Source organism: Mustela nigripes, chromosome 1, assembly GCF_022355385.1.
Source record: "Mustela nigripes isolate SB6536 chromosome 1, MUSNIG.SB6536, whole genome shotgun sequence".
NCBI lineage: Eukaryota > Metazoa > Chordata > Mammalia > Carnivora > Mustelidae > Mustela > Mustela nigripes.
Genome location: NC_081557.1, coordinates 11,856,693 through 11,872,439, shown reverse-complemented (window position 1 = coordinate 11,872,439; position 15,747 = coordinate 11,856,693). Strand labels below are relative to the sequence as shown.

The window sequence follows — 15,747 nt, the reverse complement described above, 5'->3', positions numbered from 1 at the left end:
TTTCAATATTGTTAGAACACTTAGAGGTCATTGTATGGTTAACTCTCCCAGTTTCAATATTGTTAGAACACTTAGAGGTCATTGTATGGTTAACTCTCCTAATTTCAATATTGTTATGTCTCGGAGCATGGGGGTGCCCAAGGAGAGAGAGAGAGACATCAGAAGGGCAGTCAGAACACACACACCAGTTAGTGATGAACTTCAACATCTATATGTGCACAGTTCATGGCATCCCAAAAGAATTATAAATGTAACAGCAAAGATCACTGATCACAGAGCACCATAACAAATATCATAATAATGAAAAAGTTTGAAATACTGTAAGAATTACCAAAATGTGACACAGAGACACAAACAAAGCAAATACTGTTGAAAAATGGTGCCCATATACTTGCTTGATGTAGGCCACCACATACCTTCAATTTGAAAAATCACAATATCTGCAAAGTACAACAGAGAAGCTCAATCAGACAAGGCATGCTTGTATCTAACTACTTATTTCTTTTCTGACTTTGAGTACAGCAAACTTCTTATGAGTCACATGCAGGGGGAAAAAACCCTACCTCCTTGTGATATAAGCAGAAGGATTAAATATGATAACATATGCAGTCCCCACACATTAAAGGCTCCATTCATCCCCTTCTTCCAGCAACTATCTAATCTCTCCTCATTTATTTATTAGTGCAGGTCAGAGACCTTCAAGAATTTTTCATATTACCTAACAAGTTATCCTTCACAAACTAAGTACCAGATACATGTTTCTTAAGTTATTCCTTTTCCTTAGGTATATTTGATTTGTCTCACTTAAGTGGAAATGAGGTTATAAAGCAATCATTTTTTTTTTATTTCTTTTTAGTTTGAGTCCCCACCTGGAAAGCTGTCTCCACACCAATCCTTGCAGGTGTCCCCAGAAACAAATGAAGAAGAGCAGATGCCTAGATGATGAAACTTCCCTCTGGTGCTGTCAGTTCAGCAGGGTCTTGCAGACTGCGTTTAGGTTTGTCTCCTCCAGAAATTACTGAGCGGAGGTTTATGTAGTGGACCTTGCACATAAGCAAAAAAATCTGAGTGTCAGCTCTTTTGAAATCCAACCCTTCTTCTCTGGCACTCTTGTTGAGGGAGCTAGCTCTGGAGTGGGGAGAGGCTGGCCATGTGCCACCCAAGCTCCTTTTTTCCAAAACACCAGGTTGCTCTTTGGCCCCATGATTCTGCAGTCCTAAAGCTGGGTGATACCAAAAGACCAGGTGCCAGAAGGAGGGACATGTTGCAAAAGCCACACCTTTTACCTCTTCTTCCCATTCCCAAGTACCTGCAATGAAAGCAGGGCGATAAGAAAGAAAGGGATGAGGTCTGATTTGCAGAATCTGGTCTCTTTTCTTTCACATGTGCAGAAGAAAATATTTGCATGGAGTGACTCAAGTTGTTAGGATCCTCCTTTGTAAGGATAAGCTGTGCCCTCTCCCTTGCCCATTTGGAAGCTGTGGTTAAACATCCCAATGCCTCAATGGGGACACTTCTTAGTCTCATTATTATGGAGGAGTTCACTGAGGCTTGGTGTGGCTGAATGAGATAGATTTTAAACCCAGAGCCTTTTCCCTCTGAAAAGTGCCGGCTACCCCAACATTAGCACTTGTTCTACCATTCTCAGGAAGAAAAGGATGGTTCATAGAAACATATTTTGAGTGTCAGCACTCTATGTAAAACAACCAAGGAGGGAAGTTTGACACTCTCTAGGTCCTTGTCCTCATCACCTTTATCCTTGTTCACCAGGTTAGTGGTTAGTTTCATGATGATGGGAAGAAGAGACCTTCCCATCAGAGGAGCAGAGACAGAAGTGACTAGTGTAGAGAGAGAAAGTTGAAAAGTCTCGTGTGCTCCTTCAGTCCATGGACACAGCAGAACACAGGTCTGCACATATTTCTCCCTGCCCTCTCTAGGAGTCTTGATTCCCAGAATACCAATTCTCAATTTTATCTCATAAGGTTGACGTCATTATAAGCATTCCTTACTCTTTCTCCAAGACCAGAGGCCACTGAAACTGTTCTGTCCCTATCAGCAGAGTGGATGTTTTGGTCTCTATAGAGTCCACATCTCACAAAGGCTGACTACAACAAAAGGGTAGTGTCCCTTGTGCCCCAGCCCCAGACCCCAGAGCCCTAAGCCTCTGTCTCTTTTACCCTTAACACTCAGTCAGTCAAAATTTGGGTCTCTACCACCCATATCTTAAACTAGTCTCTTAACCTCTCTGGGTGGTTTCCCCAGCTGATAAAAATGTTGTTGTATCAGGTAACCAAGAATTTTTCATGCTCTTCCTCAACTCTTTGGTTATTATCCTTGCTCTATTTTATGAAAATACAGTTATAAATCTTCTCACACATTTTGGGGCCAAATACAAGGAGAAAGGTTCAGGAGCAGTGGCATTATTTCTATTTATGTGTTTTCCTCTGGGTGCTGGGTGCAGGTCCAGGCGATGATGACAGAAGCAGCATCACATAGTGGCTCAGAGGGAGGATGATTGGGCTAAATCAACAGGGTTGAGATCCTGACCACACCACTTCCTTACTAGATGTCCTGGGACAAATTATTTCCTCTTCCCATGCTTCTGTTTTTGTATCTAGAAAGAGGAGTAAATATGGCACTCACTCTTCAGGGTTTTGAGGAAATATTAAGTTCTTCCCCTGCTCTGCCATAAGTGAGTCTGTGTGTCCTCTCTTTTTGAAGAGGTGCCCTTCTTTAATTGGAATTCAGGGTGGTGTGTTGCCTTGTGCCTGTAGATCCTTAGTGAGTTCCAGAAGATGTATGGTTTGTAGTTTACCCAGCCTTGTTTTTATCATCAGTGTGGGAGCAATGCTTTTTTTTTTTTCTTTTTGAGATTTTATTTATTTGAGAGAGAGAAAGAGAGAGAGGATGAGGGGTGAGGGTCAGAGGGAGAAGCAGACTCCCTGCTGAGCAGGAAGCCCAATATGGAGCATGTTCCTGGGACTCCAGGATCATGACCTGAGCTGAAGGCAGTCACTTAATGAACTGGGCCACCCAGGTGCCCAGGAACAATGCTTTTTTCCAGCTTTCAAAACCCTACAGATAAGCAGAAATGAAATTACATCTTTTCTTCATTTAGATATACATAATTATAATGGCTTAGACAATAATTGCTTAATATGATGCATGATAAGCATATGTAAATATCTTATTCAATAAAGAAAGAGTGGGGCGCCTGGGTGGCTCAGTGGGTTAAGCCGCTGCCTTCGGCTTGGGTCATGATCTCGGGGTCCTGGGATCGAGTCCCGCATTGGGCTCTCTGGTCAGCGGGGAGCCTGCTTCCCTCTCTCTCTCTCTGCCTGCCTCTCTGACTACTTGTGATTTCTCTCTGTCAAATAAATAAATAAAATCTTAAAAAAAAATAACGGAAGAGTAATTGAATACAATTAATTATGCATGTACAGATAGTTAGTGGAAATAATTCTTTTCTGGTGCTCTAGGTTTAGTCCTTTTCCATGAGGCTCATATTTATGAAATGACAGAGAGAAAAATTTTTTAAAAATTTCCCGTGTTGTTCTACTAAAGAAATGTGTGTACCTCTCCTTCAAAAAACTCTTACTGAATCACTTAATTCACTAAATCCACAAAACCCATTTTGGACTTTTCTGATGAGTTTATCCTATACTCCTGTGTATACATATTCACATCACTGTGTTAGATGAATCTTGCCTCAGTCTGGAACTCCTGCTTCCCCCAAATAAACACATGATAAAATGATACCAAGATATGTTTAGGCAGCTGATTGCCAGCATATGATTTATCACAGAAGAAATGGATCAGGGCAAATCACTTCTGTCTTTACAAGAGTTGATTTTGGAGTGGAAGATAGATGTTTCTGTTGGACAAGCCAGAGACCTTGGAAGTTAAAGCAGATGAGACACAACCAGACTTACTTTTTCAAAATGTCCCAAACTGTTTTCTTTCCCGTGATGGAGATAGAGAGCTCTAAACCATGAAAGTAAGAAAGATTTTCTGAAGCCCATATTTCTTGAACACTTGTTGAAGGAAGTGGTCGTACTTAGTATCTGAGAGAAAAAGCTTGTCACTTGGTACTTTTCAGGCTGATGGTGTGGGAACAGGGAAAATTCACTCTTGTCCTGATTTGGCCTCCAGTCTTAAGCAGGACCCCCATGCCTGAGAGGGGCTCTTCCCCAGCATGCCTGTCCCTCCTCCTCATGGCCGAGAACCTTAGCCTCATCTTTATGGCCGAAATTGCATGGAAGTGTATTTCCTACCATTCTCCCTGTGGTAGTATAGATTTACTAATGTTGAAATAGGATACTGAGCTCAGGACAATTTCCTGTCCCTCTCCAGGAGTTGTGGGCTTTTATTTGTTTTACTTCCCTCCAGCAACAGTGCCTTGAAGTTGGCAGGAGTTATTACTGCTCTTCTAGCAGTTTAAGAGTTTTGGAGAAGAGAGCCCAGATAGGGGTTGCATTGTATGCCTTTCCCACAGATACATTCCCTGCAAAATCAAGGAAGGCACTTCCCGGTCTTCAATCTGTCTCCAGTCTTTCATGTCAACACCTGAGGGAGGCCCATGGAGAACATCTGTAGGTGGATAGGACTCTTGTGTCTGGAGCTCCAGCGGCTTCCTACTGTCACACTAACTCACATTCAATCTTCAGCAATTTAATAAAATTCCAATTTCTAACCTGTTGGTATGGAAGCCACTTTGTTCTTCTTGTGTTCTGCCACAGGTAAGACAGTCTATGTGTTATTTCTTTTCTCTCTTGGTTTTCAGCCTACTCAGTTGTCCTGTGCCCTCCGTTCTTTAATGAGTTCCAAAAAATTATGATTTTGTAGTTTTTATCCAGCTTTTCCTCATCATTAGGGTGAAACCAGTGCTCTTTAAATCCCAGTCAAAAGCGTAATTAAGATTATCTTTTCTTAATTTAGATATGGATTATTCTGCCTTACTTTTGGTATCAATCTAGAAACTACATGAAGGGTTGGTGATAGCAAAAAATAAAAAATCCAAAGCTATTTATTACTTATAACTAGTTGGACCATAAAGTTTTAACTTATTCTTTCAGTGGGGTGTGTGTGTTATGGTCTGAGTTATTTATTTTGGCAGCTAAATTAAAGGATAAATATAATATAACCAACCAACATGTCCATCTTCTATGGGTAAGATCACCCATTATCAAGAATCCATTCCACCAGGTATAATGTATACTCTCAGGAAGGTTTTTTCACTTCAGATCCTTTTTAGAAGATTTTATTTATTTCTTTGACATAGAGAGAACACAAGCAGGGGAAGAAGCAGGCTAGCAAGGGAGAAGTAGGTTGGAGAGGGAGAAGTGGGCTCCTGCCAAGGAGGGAGCCAGACGTGGGGCTCAATTCCAGGACCTGGCATCATGACCTGAGCTGAAGGCAGACACACCCAACCAACCAAGCCACCCAGGTGTCCCTCACTTCAGATTCTTTGTGAGGAGAAGTAGCCCACTAAGAGTACTGGACAGTCAAACATTTGGAATGGCCTAAGATCCCCAGAGGACAAGAAGTCTTTTTCCTTGACTGGCACAGAAAAGCCAGAGTCCTACAGGTGCTAAGATGTCAGACACTTCTCAAGAGAGTGATCAACTTTAGTGGAGCTATCAGTTTATTTCTCTGGGTTTTGACATGACGGACCATATCAGGTACACATCTAAGAATATTTCTACCTCCTCTTTCAGGACAAGAACAATTTACTTCACTTAGATGTTGCTTGTAAAATGTGCATTATTGAAAATGCTGGTGTAATAGCCTATTATTTCATACCCAGCTTTTTCTATATCCAAATGTCCAAATTCTTATTTCATTTTCAGGAATTATTATTCATGGTTTCAAATGTTGAGTCTCTTTGTTATTTGACTTTTAGTATCTATAAAAAGAAAATATTATGGAAAATTGGCAAGAAGAGGAGCATCTGGATGGCTCAGTAGGTTAAGCAGTTGACTCTTGGTTTTGGCCCACGTTAATATCTCAGGGTTGAATGGAGCTTTGCATAGGGCTCCACACTCAGTGTGGAGTCTGCTGGGGATTCTCACTCCCTTTCCCTCTGCCCTTCCCTCTGCTCTTGCCCTCCTTAAATCAATTAATTAATTAATTAATTAATTAAATCCTAAAAAAAGGAAAATTGACAAAGGGAAATATCCTTTGAGATTGAACTGATTCATGTGATTAAATCAAGTAATGATATTTACATAAGTAGAGTTATAGCAACCCTATCCTAGATATTTATTTATAGTTATTTTATTTTTTAAAGATTTATTTGTTTATTGGAAAGAAAGAGAGAGAGAGAGAGAGAGAGAGCCTGAGTTGGGGGAGGGGCAGAGGAAGATAATTGTCAAGCAGACTTCTTGAGCACAGAGCCTGACTTGGAGTTTGATCCCACAACCCATGAGATTGATTGGAGCCAAAACCAAGAGTCAGCCACTTAACCAACTGAACCATCCACATGTCCCTATTTATAGTTATTTTGAGATAATTTTTATTAAAATTTTTTTAGTTTATATTTAAATTCCAGTTATTTGACATACAGTGTAATATTAGTTTCAGATATACATATTAATGATTCAGCACTTACATATGACACTCCGTGCTCATCACAAGTCCCCTTCTTAATCCCCATCACCTATTTAACCCATCCCCCACCCTCACCCCTCTGGTAACCATCAGTTGGTTCTCTATAGCTCAGAGTCTGTTTTTTAGTTTGCCTGTCTCTTTCCCCCCACCATGTTTATTTGTTTTGTTTCTTAAATTCCACATATGAGTAAAATCATATGATATTTGTCTTTCTCTGACTGACTTATTTCAATTAGCGTAATACTTTCTAGCTCCATCCATATTGTTGCAAATAACAAGGCTTCCTTCTTTTTTATGGCTGAGTAATATTCCATGTATATTAGAATATTCTTTTTTGCATATTAGAATATTCTTGATCAAAATTCATTTTAGAAGTATCAATTGGAGGTATGGCTATTAATTGGTTTTTTTATAGTTGTTATATCCCTTAATTCTGTAAATTAATCTACTAGCAATAGCTTGGGGTATCTAAAATATTGGCTGATTGTATCTAGGTCATTAATATTAGTAAGCACAACATACAAAATATGAAAAACCATATGAGCTATTCCTCTAAAAATTAAAAATAGAAATACCATATAATCCAGCAATCTTACTTCTGGGTATATAGTCAAAGGAATTGGAAACAAGATTTTGAATAGCTATTGCATTCCATGTTCACTGCAGCATAATATTCACAGTAGCCTAGACATGAAGCAACCTAAGTATCCACTGACAGATAAAGAAAATGGATAAAGAATATGTGGCATATACATAAAACAGAATATGATTCATCCTTAAAAGTGAAGGAAGTCCTGTGTTGATTAAACTTGAAGACATTGTGGTAAATGAAATAAGCCAATCACAAAAAGACAAACAAAGCATGAGTCCACACATGAGGTGTCTAAAATAATCAAACTCATAGAAGCAGAAGGTAGAGTGGTGGTTACCAAGGAGCTGGGAAAATAGAAAAATGATAAGCTGCTGTTGAATGGATATAACATGTCTGTTATGCAAGATGAGAAAGTTCTAGAATTCTGCTGTACAATATTGTGCTTACAGATAATAATAAGGTACAATAATAGACACTTAAATATTTGTGAAGAGCTCATATTTTTAGCCAGAAATAAATGAATAGGCAAATAAATATTAAAAATGGGGGACAACTCCCTTCTCCTCTCTAACTCTCCTTGTCCTCCATGCTATTTATTATGCTCCACAAATAAGTGAAACCATATGATAATTGACAAATTGAGGGAAATTGGAAGGGGAGGTGAACCATGAGAGACTATGGACTCTGAAAAACAATCTGAGGGTTTTGAAGGAGCGGGGGGTGGGAGGTTGGGGGAACCAGGTGGTGGGTATTGGAGAGGGTACAGATTGCATGGAGCACTGGGTGTGGTGCAAAAACAATGAGTACTGTTACGCTGAAAATAAATTTAAAAAAATGGGGGACAATGCCATCAGAGACCAAAACACCCCTGTATTTCATATAAAGAGCAATGATAAAACTTTTGTTGGCTTCTCATCATTATAACTCAAGTTATAATGCATTGGAACAACATCATAAGTAGTGATACAGAAAAAAAAATTCATGTAATTCTATATCCAGTGAAAATATCCTTCAAAAATTTTGGATAGAATAAAGTCATTTTCAGAAAAAATAATCAGCTATATAATATTACCAGAATCTGTGCTATTTTATGTTTTCCGTTACCAGAAAATCCCAGTGCTGTGATGACAATCACAGATGCCACATAAAAATGCCACCTTAGATGAGCAGAATTTTAGGTCATCTTGCTTCTTGCTTAATGCATCAACTTGGATAATTCTATATCTTTTTCTACAGTTAGTACATCCCCTGTGTCTATCTTTCCTGATAATTGTATCTATGTTACACTAATTCATCACAGATGTGAGAATTTTGTTGTTGTTTAGCTTTATTGAGATGTGAGAATGTTGTTTTGGAAAATACCATGGAGTGAAAAATATATATGCCAAAAAGTATACATAGAAAGAGCTGTAGATTAGTGTATTTATAAATTAATCATGCACTGTTCTATTCTCAAATAAATGCCTTTTTAAGGGAGACAGAAAAATTTATTACCTTAAAAATGTATTATCTGTCATATTTGATGACAGTGCAAAATTCTTTCTGCTTACTTTCTAAACTCTTAGAATGGTGGATTTTATAACAAGAGGCAATAAAGGGTAAAGTCAACCTCTTGAAGCTTTATTTATGAAACTGCACAAAAAATTAGTGCATAGAAGGCAATGTTATCCTTTGTAAAGTTGTATAAGGGCACCTGGGTGGCTCAGTCGTTAAGCGTCTGCCTTCAGCTCAGGTCATGATCCCTGTTCAGCAGGGAGCCTGCTTCTCCCTCTCCCACCACCACCCCCGCTTTTGTCCCCTCTTGCACTGTGTCTCTCTCTGTCAAATAAATAAATAAATACAATCTTAAAAAATAAATAAATAAAATAAAATTGTATGAAAGTTCCACATTTGGTATAAGAATAATGGCTGGTATTAACTATAAAACTCCTTCTCACACATAATAGAATACTACATTTGAAGTAGCCCAAAATAATCTTGTCAATACAAATGATTCACATGCATACTACAACTTGAAACAAGTTAATAACATGCCAAATTTTCTTTTATCTTGTCAATTTAGGAAAAAAGTCATATTCAATATTTATAATTTTAATCTAGTTTATAGACTGTTATGTATGATAAAATTTCACAAATTGGATACAGTTTTGCAGATTTTTTTCCTGATTTACCTTAAATTTGATCCATTTCTGCTATATAAACTTCCACAGATGTTGCATAATTTTCTTTTTGCATGTGTATTGTTTCTGGATATCAAGATGTTCAGCTATGCTATTGGGACATGACAATGTACAGGATCCTTTTGCTCTGCCCTCCATGTACACACTCCAAATAAGGATTAATAGAATGCTGCTAGAGAGTAGAATAAATGGCTCTACTAAAACAGTATCAAAATAGTGATTTTGGATATTCTCCTCACTAGCCACATGCAGGACAAGATAATCAGAAACCCGCAAAATAAGCCAGACAGAGGAACACAAATATTGCATTGTATCCCTTATATGTGGAAATCTTTAAAAGAAAAGGTGAGGGGTGGGGAGGAAGAAATGAAACTCATAGAAGCAGAGAATAGAAAAGTGTTTTTCAGGATCTGGGGGATGGGAGAGATAAGGAGACATTGGTAAAAGGATACAAACTTTCAGCTATCTGATGAGTAAGGTCTGAGGAACTAATGTAAAACATGGTTACTGTAGTTAACAGTATTACATAATTGAAATTTGCTGAGGGAGTAGAACTTAAATGTTCACACACACACACACACACACATATGATGAATATGTGAGGTGGTGGATTAACTAGATAGTAGGAACCCTTTCACAGAGTATGTATCAAGTCACCATTATGTAACTTTAAATATTTAACAACTTTATTTGTCAATTATACTTCAATAAAGCTGAAAAAAAAAGAAAATTGCAAACCTACAGAAAAATTGCAAGATTATATAATTAGAACTTATCTATTTTTTAAATTTATTTATTTGACAGACAGAAATCACAAGTAGGCAGAGAGGCAGGCAGAGAGAGGGGGAAGCAGGCTCCCTGCTGAACAGAGAGCCCGATGCGGGGCTTGGTCCCAGAATCCTGGGATCATGACCTGAGCTGAAGGCAGAGGCTTTAACCCACTGAGCCACCCAGGTTCCCCAAACTTATCTATTTTTCACCTGGATTTATCAATTACTAACATTTGAACCATTTGCTTTACATACAACTACATATATAATTACTTTTAATATTTTTTTTGCTAAATCTTTTAAAAGTAAAAGTAATACATTTCATAAACTTTTCCTCTTAAATATTTCAGGGTCTATCTTTTATTTATTTATTTATTTTTAAAAAGAGGTTTGTTTATTTATTTGACAGTGAGAGAGAGAGCACACACACAAGCAGAGGGAGCAGCAGGCAGAGGGAGGGAGAGAAGCAGGGAGCCTCATGTGGGTCTTGATGTGGTGCTCAATCCCAGGACACTCAATCCCAGGATGACCTGAGCCGAAGGTAGACACTTAACCAACTGAACCATCCAGATACCCCTCAGGATGTATCTTTTAGATACAAGGGTGTTTTCTTATATAATACTATGACAAAATCTAGGAAATTTAGGGTTTTTATAATATATTAGCAAATACATAATCCATATTCACATTTTTGTCAATTGTTCCAATTACAGGGATTTTTTTTGCCCCCCCCCCTTTTTTTTTTTTTTTTTTTTTTTAAGCTTTTTTTTTTCTGATCTTGGACCAACTCTAGGTTCATGAAATTCATTTAATCATCATGTTTTTTTTTTTTTGTTTTGTTTTGTTTTTTTAATTTTTTATTTTTTATAAACAAAGATTTTTATCCCCAGGGGTACAGGTCTGTGAATCACCAGGTTTACACACTTCACAGCACTCACCCAAGCACATACCCTCCCCCATGTCCATAATCCCACCCCCTTCTCCCAAACCCCCTCCCCCCAGCAACCCTCAGTTTGTTTTGTGAGATTAAGAGTCACTTATGGTTTGTCTCCCTCCCAATCCCATCTTGTTTCATTTATTCTTCATGTTTTTTAGACTTCTCTAATTTTCAGTGCTTTCTCAGCCTTTCCTTTTTTTCATGAAATGGATACTTCTGTACACAGGCAAGGTATTTTGTAAATTTGGATTTGTTTTCTTGTTTTCTCATGTCTAGATTCAGGTGGTTCTTTTGAGGCAGGAATACGGCATACATGAGGTGGACTTGTATTTTCTAAGGAGACAGAGAACTCCTGTTTGTACCCTGGTAATAACTTTCATCATTTGGTTAAGGACCCATTTTCTAAATCAAAGAAGAGGAACAGTAGAATGATACCCATAGTTTGTGACAACCTGAAAAGCCCTATGAAATATAAAAAATTCAATTACTTATCATTTTAAGTACACTCACATGTTATACAGTCCTAAGAATATGAATCAGTATAAGATTCAATCAATCACCGAAGTCCATTAACTTGAATGTTTAGGATAAGATCTATATACTTAAAGATAAGATATTTATATAGCCGAAGAGTCTTAAACCCAGCTAGATGGATAAATAACTTTTTTATTTTATTTTTTTCAGTGTTCCAAGATTCATTGTTTATGCACCACACCCAGTGCTCCATGTAATATGTGCCCTCCTTAGTACCCACCACCAGGCTCACCCATTCCCCTCACCCCCCTCCCTTCCAAAACCCTCAGTTTGTTTCTCAGAGTCCACAGTTGCTCATGGTTCCTTTCCCCCTCTGATTTCCCCCAATTTACTTTTCCTTTCCTTCTCCTAATGTCCTCCATGTTATTCCTTATGCTCCACAAGTAAGTGAAACCATATGATAATTGTATTTCTCTGCTTGACTTATTTCACTCAGCATAATATCCTCCAGTCCCATCCATGTTGATACAAAAGTTGGGTATTCATCCTTTCTGAAGAAGATGTAATATTCCATTGTATATATGTACCATATCTTCTTTATCCATTCATCCATTGAAGGGCATCTTGGTTCTTTCCACAGTTTGGCAATTGTGGCCATTGCTGCTATGAACATTGGGGTACAAATGGCCCTTCTTTTCACTACATCTGTATCTTTGGGGTAAATACCCAGTAGTGCAATTGCAGGGTGATAAGGTAGCACTACTTTTAATTTCTTAAGGAATCTCCACACTGTTTTCCAAAGTGGCTGCACCAACTTGCATTCCCACCAATAGTGTAAGAGGGTTCCCCTTTCTCCACATCCTCTCCAACACATGTTGTTTCCTGTCTTGTTAATTTGGTCCATTCTAACTGGTGTAAGGTGGTATCTCAATGTGGTTTTGATTTTTTAAGATTTTATTTATTTGTCAGAGAGAGAGAGAGAGCACAAGGAGGGGGAGCAGCAGGCAGAGGGAGAAGGAGGCTCCATGCTGAGCGAGGATCCCGAGGTGGGACTCAATCCCAGGACTCTGAGATCATGACCTAAGCCAAAGGCAGACGCTTAACCAGCTGAGCCACCTGGCATCTCTCAATGTGGTTTTGATTTGAATCTCACTGATGGCTAATGATGATGAACATTTTTTCATGTGTCTGTTAGCCATTTGTATGTCTATTTTGGAGTAGTGTCTGTTTATGTCTTCTGCCCATTTTTTGACATGATTATCTGTTTTTTGAGTGTTGAATTTGAGTAGTTCTTTATAGATCTTGGATATCAGCCCTTTGTCTGTAGTTGTCATTTGCAAATATCTTCTCCCATTCCGTGGGTTGCCTCTTTGTTTTGCTGACTTGTCACTTTTGTTTCCTTTGCCTTTGGAGACATATCTTGAAAGAAGTTGCTGTGGCTGATATCAAAGAGGTTACTGCCTATGTTCTCCTCTAGGATTTTGATAGGTTCCTGCCTCATGTTGAGGTCTTTTATCCATTTCAAGTTTATCTTAAATGAAATAATAAAATTCACAAGGAGAATAAGTAAAGGATGTCAATAAATGCCAGAAGAGCTGCATTAAGGTGAGGAAAGAAAACCCTGTGGTTTGTGACTTAGATTGGAAAAACCATCAGGCTATCATATGCAGTAGGAGAATCTTCTTGTTCCTCTCCAGACCATTTCCACCTCCTTTGAATGTCTTCCACAGTGATGGTGAGCAAGACCATCTCCACAAAGACATAGTAGAGCCTAATGACTAATACAGAGGAATAAATCTGTAGATTATATTTCTACAGAGGGACTATTATAAGGAAACCATCTTTTTAATAAAGCAGTGCTACATGTCATGGTTAAAGAAAAAAGACTTTGGGACGTCTGGGTGGCTCAGTCAGTTAAGCATCTGCCTTCTGCTCAGGTCATGATCCTAGGGTCCTGGGATCATGCCCCACATTGGGCACCTTGCTCAGCAGAGAGCCTGCTTCTCCCTCTCCTCTGCCTGCTGCTCTGCCTACTTATGCTCTCTTCCTCTCTCTCTCTGTTAAATAACTAAATAAAATCTTTTAAAAAAGAAAGAAAGAAAAAAGTTTCCATAAAATTGAGGAAGAACTTAACATTACTTTTAAATAGCCTCTGTGAAATTAGGTAACTTATGAATACAGCATTCATATTCCTCTTCCTGCTGCACACCAGGAGGCAGTGTCTCAATCTCATGCATGACATGTAATCCTGCCTTTCCAGCTGGTATCATGAGGAATCTTTTTCTCTTTCTGAGTATCCTGAGGTCCCTATAACTACTTTAGTGACAGTATCCCTCCTCCCTTGATGTCTTAGAGAGGGACCTTAGCTTGTACACCTATGAATGTGATGGTTTGTTACTTTGGTGTCTTAAGGAAATAGACTTGTGATCGTCTACAACCTTGGTATGGAGAGCTCTTCCCCTCTTCCTTCTGGCAAATCAGTTATACTAAAAAGTCTTACATTCTGAGTCTCTTGTGTTTTCATGCCTTCCCACAACACTATCTTTGGGTATCTGGATTCAGCTAGATAGTAGGTCCAGAAAAAGGATATAAAGCATAATCTTTTCTATAATTGTTGCAGGTATCATAAATGAGAAAAAGAAGGGAGAAAGAAAATTTGAACCCTCAGCTTGGTTCTCAGAGGTTTCTAATATTTAAGGACAGGCTAGGACACATTCCCTCTCATCGTGGAACCTCTAGCCAGCTCTAACATTTGATAATAAGACTGAGATTGCTGAATTGGTTAATGTTGATGTTAATTTCAGGGACCTTGGGATGACTTAAAAATAGCTCAAGATGAGAAATACAACTGTGCTATTGCTGAGTGGTGGAGACGGAGGATGTGATTGGAACCACAGAGGACAAAAAGGTAGGTGGCACTCTGGAGAAAATGATATTTCAAGGAGAATTTCAAATAACTCTGGTGAGTGTCCTTCCCAGCCATTTCTTGGAATGCAAAGGTTTATATTTTTCTATGTTGTTACATTTACTAGCTGAAAATATTCTTTCCTTTGCTATAAAACAATTCTGCTTTCAATAGTCAGCATGTTTAATGGGGATCGTGAAAAGGGGTAATTTGTGTCTGCCTAGTAATCCAACTGGTGTCCATTCCGGGACTCTAGCCAATAAAAATGTATATTTCCTTTTCCGGCCACTGACATTTCCAACACAAAGACTACTGAATATACCTATATACATGGTAGATGCTAGATTGGTACCCAATTATTTTGAATCCAATTTGTAAATTGTACTCTGGACCTCTTACAGCTTGGTCCCACCCAATTTGCTCACCATTCTCTGCCTGCCCCATCCCCTGCCTTGTAATAATAATCATCAGTCCATATTGCACCTATCCTGGTGATTAATATCAAAAATTACAACTTATGTTTTTGGAGTGCTTAATGTGTGCCAGACAATTTCCCAAGTTCTTTGTTTATATTTTCTCATTCATTTGATTTGTGCAATAAACCTATAATTTAGGAACTGTCACTTTCCCTCATTTTAGAGATGAGAATTTTGTGACACAGAGATCTTATTTTCTAAAAGATTTTATTTATTTATTTGACAGAGAGAGATCACAAGTAGGCAGAGAGGCAGGCAGAGAGGTGGGGGAAGCAGGCTCCCTGGGGAGCAGAGAGCCTGATGTGGGGCACGATTCCAGGACTCTGAGATCAGGACCTGAGCCAAAGGCAGAGGCTTAACCCACTGAGCCACCCAGGCATTCTGACACAGAGATCTTAAATAAGTTCCCCCACTTTATAAAGCTGACAAAAGACAGATCTGGGATTGTCATTCAGAGAATCCAGCTCCCCAGTATGTACTTCTAACCACTACATTACACTGCCCTACTCCCAGTGTTTATATAATATTATTGATTTTTTATATTAATAGGTGATTTCTATAATGTAAGCACCTCAAAGGATCTGTGTTTCATTCAGTATGTGTCCAAATTCCTAGAATAGTCACTGGCACACAGTAGGTGGTCAGTTAATATCTATTGCTGTTGTTGAAATGAGAAAACTGTGGAGAATTTGACGCGTCTGTTTTGTGCTATTAGCATATAGAAAGGGCGTGAGAAAATCATATGAAGGGGCAGGAGAATCTTTGCTCATTTTGACATCACTACTTCTTTTTTTTTTAAGATTT

At 38.5% G+C, this 15,747-nt stretch overlaps 1 protein-coding gene and 1 long non-coding RNA gene across 5 annotated transcripts in view; one reads left to right on the top strand and one right to left on the bottom strand.

Annotated features, from left to right (window-relative positions):
* LOC132020826 (glycine N-acyltransferase-like) overlaps positions 1-1,033 on the bottom strand; it is a 26,045-nt gene extending 25,012 nt beyond the window's left edge. For 2 of the 4 annotated variants that reach the window (XM_059404978.1, XM_059404976.1), the window contains exons 1-2: positions 870-1,032; positions 417-440 (exon numbers count right to left, since the gene is read on the bottom strand). The gene's annotated coding sequence lies outside the window, so the exon portion shown is untranslated. Of the gene's footprint in view, positions 1-416; positions 441-869 lie in introns of all 4 variants that reach the window. The other 2 variants (XM_059404966.1, XM_059404970.1) reach the window with 2 other exon arrangements.
* LOC132020891 (uncharacterized) overlaps positions 1-15,747 on the top strand; it is a 21,953-nt gene that overhangs the window by 1,124 nt on the left and 5,082 nt on the right. Inside the window, exon 2 of the long non-coding RNA XR_009405143.1 lies at positions 14,367-14,470. This is a non-coding gene — a long non-coding RNA (uncharacterized LOC132020891). The remainder of the gene's footprint in view (positions 1-14,366; positions 14,471-15,747) is intronic.